Consider the following 7384-nt stretch of genomic DNA (forward strand, 5'->3'; position numbering starts at 1 on the left):
TATACAGTGATTTTTTAACTGGTGTGCCTTGCTCAGGGGTAATCAGGGGTGCATGACCTATCTTCAAAAACAATGGCGAATATTTGATAAAGTTAAGTGGCAAACAGGGTAGTTATGTTCAGGAATGGAGCCAAATTGATAAGTCCCTCTTCTGAATTCGGCACCGCTTGCACTGGATTGTTGCACCCAAGGGGGTTAAGTGTATTAGGAAAGAGCATGACGTCAGCTTCGAAGCTTTCGCAAGCAATCCTCTCATAGAGGAGTTTCCTGACTCTAATAAAAATTAAAAAAAAAACAGTGAGTGTGAAAGCGAGCCGGTGACATTAATAATAATGTGACACCTGAGATTGGGGTGTGAAAAAAAAAAATTAAGGAACTTTCAAGTCGAAGGAAAAGGCAAACGAGAATGTCTCAAAACATTGTGACGTTCTCCTCTGTTGTCTTTTTCTTCGACTTGAAAGTTTAATTGTTCTGCATATTAGTTTCAGGTGCTAGATTATGAATAAATTTGCTCTCATAATGTTTTAAACCTCCTCGCTTGCGCTGACCAACCGAGAAGTAGTGAAAGTTCAAAAAGCTACTGGAAAGCCGCCCCCAGGACAAGCGGAGCGATGCGTCGTCTTCTCACGTCCCTGGTGAGAGTTGAATATCCCTACCAGTATTTCTTCGGAGTTGATAAAGCCTCATTTTGTGATACAAACTTAACAAAACCAAATTTGGGGAATGTACTTTGAAGTCGTAAATTGTACTTTCCTCGGAAAGTGCGAGAAAAAAAAAATAATTTAAGTAAAGTACAAGTATATATGCATAAAATGGACTTCAAGTAAAGTACAAACTTCCTAAACGTACTCAAAGTAGTACTTTAAGTACAATGTACTTAAAGCACTTCCCAACACTGATTATAAGTTGATCAGACAGCTCGTCAGCGAGGGTAAAACTACTACTCTGTGACGACTTGACTTTATAAAATATTTGCTTCCATTTCCGTAAAAAACTGATGCACCTCTGATTACCCCTGGAGCAATGCATACCAGCTAAAACAACACTGTTTAGGGAATAAAAGGGCATCATGAAAGATTGTGTTAAAAGTACTTGAACTTTACCTTGAAATATATTGTATTTATATTACGTTACTTCAAGTACATTTCACCCGGTATACTTACTACTTTTTATATGTGCTTTACGCAACACTGTAAACAAGCAAACACTGTCTAAAAAAATCAAGCTCAGGCAGTGCTAAACCTAAAGGTAGAAATGGCGCATTCGCAAAACATCATTGACCAAAAAACAAAAAGAACAAAACAATTAGGCGCGCAGAAGCAGAACCGGCCATTAAAGCATTTCTGTGAAAAAACAAGCCGATTCATATTTTGCTAGTACAATTTCGCGAACGGATCAAAACCTACGTACTTTCTTGTTATCATAAAAAAACATGTATAGAAAACTTCAAAAGTAATTTGGTATTTTTTACGATAACTACCAATTTTCTCAATTACTTTCCATTTAAGTAATCTCTACTCTACGCAAATTACTTTTGAAGTCAATACTCAGTAACTTAACTTAGATACTTTTTTTTAGTAACTTGTGCATGTCTGCGTGAAACGACCGAACCCTCCGGTTCCGCAACAGCCGCAACGAGGAGAGCAGTCAAGTTTTCTGGAGCTGGACGGTACGCTGCTCGAGGTATCTCTCCTCCCCGCGAGCTGAGCTATTTTGCTGTAAGCTGCCCGATTTCCATATGGCTTCCCACCTTCTGAAAGTGCGTGTGCGGTGCGTCGCCAAGGACGCCTGGCCGGCGTCAGGATTCGGCAACGAAGAAGCTAAGGTTCTCTTTTTTTCAGCTCATTTGCATAGGTAATTTTTTTGTCAGCGGTTGCGGTTGTGGCGAACTTTGAGAATGGGTGTAGATGGGGCCCGGTTTTCGCAATATTCTGTATCTTACTAACGGTTGGTATTACCGGTGCCAGTCGAGACAAACAAATATATGATTGCATTTTATTTTTGTTCTAACTGTCCTCCTTTCCGCACGCTTAGTCACGGTCAGAACGTGTCGTCAGCCTACTGAGATTTGTCATACGCGTTTGATTTCGTATATGATTAACAGAAATGTAGTTTTGTTTGCTCATTTTCTAGTTACTCTCGACTTTGCCCTTTCAGCTGTCCACTGGCCCAGTCTACAGCCCATTGATAAGGTTCATATTCAGCGCGTCTTATAAGTACCAACAACGATCGCCATGCGAGCACGTGGGACACGTACCACGAGCGAGTTCTCCGCCACCGTTTGCTTTCAAAAGCCGCTGATTTCAGTACTGCGCCGCCATTTGCTTCCAAGGGCCAAACAAGGTACATTTTCATATTTGACGCAATTAATTTAGACGCACAAACACATCAAGAGGCTTTAGTCCACCTTAATTTGTTTGCCGTTTTAAGTAATTTTCTGTTTTCTGACGGTGTTCCAACGAATTTCTTTGTATACCACAAATCCGTCGTGGCCCATCTTTAATAGTGTGAACAACTCCATATGTTTGGACGTTGCTCACACCCAATGCTCAGAACTAGCTACTATTCATCAACTTCAAAGAACAACTTTTTTTTTATTGTGTGGAATGGATGTTGAACGCGAATCTTCATGCATTCCTCGCAGGGAGTGACGAGAAAGTTATGGGTACCCGTGCTCTGTCAGACCTTGAGTACCCATCCAAGCTGTGCACGCGCAGTGTTCCCTTCTACCGAAATGCAAGAAAAAGTCCTCGAGTGTCCCTCTGAACGTTCGCTGCGAACAACGTCCAACAAAATGGTATTCTTGACCTCGACCATAACCACCTCGATTTCGACCATCTCGATCATGGGTTTGCATACCGGCGTGCGTTGGTCCGCTGATACTTTAGAGGACTTCCTTCTGAAGGCTTTCGAATTGCCCTTAGAATTGGTGTATAAGACTGCACCGTTTTGATCTGGATGAGCATCGTACCGGCGCGCGGTCGCGTATCACTACTGCGTGGTGCACGTTAAAGACCCCAGGCTAGCGGTTGTACCGCACTGGCTAAATTACTCACCTACAGCTGAGACACCAGACGCCCACTGAGGCAGACTGACTTCTGGCTGTATAAATATACACACAACAATTTGTTGTACCGTATAAACTTTAAGAAAGACATATTCGCTCAGAACACAAAACAATCTTTCGCCGCACGGAGGCGTCTTTGTTGAAACCAGTGCTTTATTCAAACATAACTTTTACTTCTTAGCCCTATGGTCCCTCATTAAGATTAGTGGATTATTCGCGAAGAAAAAAAGAGCAAAGTCTACACAGATAAAATTATGAATTATATATACACCACCAATATGATAAACTCATATAACGCACATAGTAACGCAAAATTTACGTTCGTTAGTTTTGAAAGTAACGGTGATGGTACTTGGTTACGTTTGCCGGAAGGTAATGAATCTCAGTAACCGGTTAACCTTTGACGGTCTAACGAGTAACGCGAAAGGTTGACCTCTCGTTGGTGATTCGGACTTCGCCGCTCATAAACAGCGAAATACACAAATTATATAGAGTAGAAACATTTAAAAGTGTCACGCTGTGATACTTATAGTCGCTCACTGGACGAGATCGGCATGGCACGTCTTTCGGTGCCCAACCTCTAATACGAATTGGTTGCCTTTTGTTGTGCTTAGTCTGCTTGTGCATGCTCAAAGCTCGCGAGACGACGAGGGGTTATGAAAGTCAGGAAGCTCCAAAGGAAGAGTGGCCAACTGAATCTCCTTCCTGCCATTCTGATTCTTTCCGTGTCTGATATCAAGCGATTCTTGTGCAGTGTTTCACAACTCCCTTTTTCATGGCATTTTGCTTTTTCTACATGTCTGGTTCCTGCAAAAACGTATATGCTGGTTTGCGCTCATATTACGTAAAGTAATGCAATCCGGTTTTATTCTGACCACCCTTCGCGAATAAACATGGAAGGCCCATACAATCTGTAAGGACTAGCACAGATGTCGATCTCTTTTATGGGAGTTTCTTCGCGCGCATTTTATGACGTTCAATTACGTATCTTAGATTTGTTCCTTCAGTATCTCGCGAAACATAAGGTTTCTACGCAAACTCCGCAAGGCTAGACACGTACACCGCGCTCTATTTCATTTTTTTTTTTTAAACGGGAGCAGGTGCAAGAAGCCAAGGGGATCAATCAAGCTGCTTAGCGTTATAACAGTTTTCGTCCAGCAATGCAATGCACAATAACCTTTATTTCTGGTGAAACATATATAACACAATGAACACATTTTTTCCAGAAGCTGAACGCAGAATACTTTTAACTTTTCTGGAGACTTGACAGGTCGATATTCTGTTGTTATGTGCAAACGGGTGTTAGTAGGCGAACACGATGCTGTTCATTATTGTTTACACAAATGTCACATGAAACTGTGAAAAACTAGAACATCCTTATTGTTTACACGACGAAAAGTAAATGTTTCTTTGACCTTCTACATATTAAAGGCCAAAAAAAAGAGCCGGAAAAATATTTTTTGTGATGGTGAGAGGATTAGCTTGTGTTACTGCGTAGTGTATTTGTGGTTCCGTATCTCTGCGAATTTGAGCTATACTCAGTTTCAAAAACAACATTCAGGAATTTCACGTCATATACTGACTTAAGCTAGCAAAGTAATTGAGGTGACGTTGAACGCAGACGCAATACGTTCTTTATATATCATTAATCGGATTAGACGCACTTCAATAATATGTTGTCTTATATTCAACGGTGCCTTTGAAATGATCACCTGTCTTCCAACTTTAGATGCACCGCTCATAGAACTTCATATTGGGGTACTCAAAGTCACTCTATATAAATGTAATTTCATCGTAAAGTGCTGTTTATCTGAGAAAATATTTTTCTTGATGTAAAAAGCTCAAAGCAATAACATAAGCGGATTGACTTGTTTAGTTATTGAAAAAAAAAAAAAAAACTTATTTAACATATTAATTCGGGAAATCTGGTTCTATTCCTGTTGGATATATTCGTGTCCTCTTCAGCTAACAAGGTAACTTACACCCGAACGTTGCCCCAACCTCTAGAATGCATTCGTCTTCTGTGCTTAGGCTGCTTGCGCACGCTCAGAGCTCACCACGAGCCGATGTGTTCTCAAAGGTAGGAATAAGCTCCCGCGGAAGAGGGGGCACCTAAATCTACTTCCTGCCATTCTGATTCTGTCCGTGTCTGTAATCAAGCCATTCTACTGCAGTAATATAACTCTTCATTTGACATGTCAGTTTGCTTTCTCTACATATCGTGTTCCTGTACAAAGGTGATTGCTGGTTTTCGCTTATATATTAATAATAATATATAATAAATAATAATAAATAATAGAAATAATAACAAATAATGAATATTAAAATAATAATGATAATTACTATTATAATTCTTATTATTATTAACAAGTCAAGGATCAAAGGGGGCAAGGTTTTCCTAAAAAAGAAGGAAGGCGCTCCAATTATTCGAGTGAACACTGTGGACGACGTCGAAAGCATGCGCTAGAGAAATAACGACTCTTTTTTAACAATGCGATGATTTCAGTGTCCTAAAAAAATGGCTAAATATTAAGAAAAATATTTTCATGGTAATGCATGTGAATATACGAGGCATAAGAAAATATTGAGACCTCTTTAAAGTTTTGACTAAGGATGTCATGGTAAATACGGACGTTTCTGACCACTAGACACGTGACCTTATAGTTTTACGTCTAGATTTTAACAAAGTACCGCGCAGAGATAACTTCTTATTGATCTTTAATAACAGTACCGACGAAATACGTTATGTTTTGTTTATTTTAAGTCCAAACATGTGCTTTTACGACAAGAACTCTGGCAGCTTCGCGATGGCTCCACAGCATGCCGTTAGCCGCGGTGCTGTATCTTGGGTTTCTTATCGGAGCTAGACACTGATCTCTGTGGCAAACTGTATCGCAAAATAGTTTATGATGCTTTTTACAGCGATCGCAATACAAATTTCAGCTCAGTTTTGTGTAAAAGCCTCAGGATTTGGTACGGCCACGTGTCTAGTGGTCGAAATTGTACAACATGGGGGCAGCCAGGCCGCGGGGGGGGGGGGGGGGGGGGGGGGGGCATTTTGCCTGGTGAAATCACTCTATGCCCCTCTACCTCGTCGACCATCACCCACAGTAAACACGTCGTAATCTTTTTTGTTTTTCTTTTTTTTTTTTTTTGTTACTGCCAGATTGGTTTTATTGAATTGTAGCTTCAGCTGCGGTCAGACTTGAGAGGAAACAGAGCCTGGACCGACTCAACCCTCCGACACGTCACGTCACTGCGGGGTGGTGCTACCTTGGCACTGCACGTGCGCAGATGCTTCGCCTCATCAGAACCTAGCTCGTGCGCTCGCGCGTTGCCCACGTCCGCTGTGGGTAAACGAGGGTTTGTTTGTGAAGTGTATTGACCGACAGGCGCCACGGCCAATGGCAGCCCCGTTAAAACCCCTCTATCCTGGGAAACGTGGCGCCATTCGTGCCATTCGTTGTGTTTATTTTCCACCTTGTAAAAAGTATAGATAGAGGGGCTGTGGAAAAAAAGCTGCGCTTAGCAGCTTGACGGGCCCACAGTCCCTGTATTAATGGCAACTAAGCAGCACTACGGTGGGAAGAATGAACATGCATAAAAAGGATAATCACAACGAAAACGCAAAAGTATACAAGCATACAAAACAAAAATCATACTTGTATGGTTACAGACTTTGCACGGAGTTCACTGTACTTACAGGCTAATAAATCAAAATGCATCAGCTGATAAGCATTTAATAATGACGGAAGTGTATAACACAGGCACTCTTTTCTGTGGTTTAAACGAGGTGTAGCTACTACCAAATTCTCTCCATGTCTTGCAGTATAGTTCAATTATCTTATTTGTAGTTGTGCCAGATTACATATATTATTTATATTTCTCTGTGTTTCCAACTTACACCGTACACTCAATCGATATCTATATAGGTTGTATGCTGGGATCACGTGGGAGCGATAAAAACAGTTTGCACATGACGCTCTGTAGGGCGCGTTGTAAATATGTCGAAGACATTTTTTTTGTACCAAATAAACAAGTTGTAAGTTTGAAAATATGGTTCTCCCCCACACTAGTTGACAGTAATTTAAATGGGAATAAAAGAGTGAAATATACAGAAGTAACTTGATTCTTGTGTGAAGAAGGTATCTAACACGACCTATTATTCCAATTATCTGAGCTATTTTGCCTACTAAATAGTTTATATGACTATCCCGCGACATATTTGCGGAAAACACGGCACCTAGACATTTAAAGTGCTCCGCAATTTCGATTGGACGGGAATTGAAAAAAACATCTCTCTGCACTGGAGTTGGC

This window comes from Ixodes scapularis, unplaced genomic scaffold (assembly GCF_016920785.2).
Source record: "Ixodes scapularis isolate PalLabHiFi unplaced genomic scaffold, ASM1692078v2 PGA_scaffold10__122_contigs__length_95168666, whole genome shotgun sequence".
NCBI lineage: Eukaryota > Metazoa > Arthropoda > Arachnida > Ixodida > Ixodidae > Ixodes > Ixodes scapularis.